Source organism: Athene cunicularia (assembly GCF_003259725.1).
Source record: "Athene cunicularia isolate RWA chromosome 7 unlocalized genomic scaffold, athCun1 chr7_part1, whole genome shotgun sequence".
Lineage (NCBI taxonomy): Eukaryota > Metazoa > Chordata > Aves > Strigiformes > Strigidae > Athene > Athene cunicularia.
In genome coordinates, this window is record NW_020799107.1 from 4610148 (window position 1) to 4611024 (window position 877).

Here is an 877-nt window from a genome sequence, read left to right on the forward strand (position 1 = left end):
AAAAAAAAAAAAAAAAAAAAAAAAAAAAAAGTGTTATGTGCGTGCTTAAGTTCCATAGAAATGAAAAGTGGATTTTCTTCCATGAAATTAAACATGCCTTTACTCCCCACAGATGGGAGAGCTTCCAAGAAACTGGGTGTTACACAGACTATTTTTAACTGAGTTGCACTCTTGCTATAACAGCAAAATCATTTGAAATTTCCTCTTCAAAACAGAATTTCTTTGAACTGGATTCCCCAGTTAACTGACAGAAAAACAGATTCGAGAAACTGCATAAGATAATGTAGGCATTCTGGACAAAATATATATATATATATAGTCTGCTCCAAGAAAATTTGCAGGCATTGCATTTTGTATTTAAGGAATAACACTAAATATTAAGTAAACAGCATCTGCCAATACTTTGGTGAAGACTGTGTTCCAATACCTACACATCTCATATATTTAGTGTTATGTTTTATCAACAGTTGGAAAATAAATTTTCAAAAATTAATTCTGTCTTTCAAGTACAGGTTTCACTGAACTTCCCAGTCAACATTTAGATAATTTAAATTTAAAGGTAATTTTTATATATTTCAATATAATTTAACTAAAACTTATTCTTTTATTTGCCAGCATAAAAACCGTTTTTAGTAGAGTCAGGGATATGAAGGCAGGCAAACATTCCACAAATCTGCAGAACATCTCACTTACAAATAGTCATGGACCAGTGACCATATGAAAGAAGTAAAATCAACAAAATTATTTAATGAAAGAGTCCTAAAATCATTGCAGAGATTAAGATGAAAATATTTTCACAGGTTTTTTTAGTTATCTGTTTTGGGGTTTTTTGGTTTGTTGGGGTTTGGTTTTTGTTGTTTGTTTTTTTTTTTTTTTT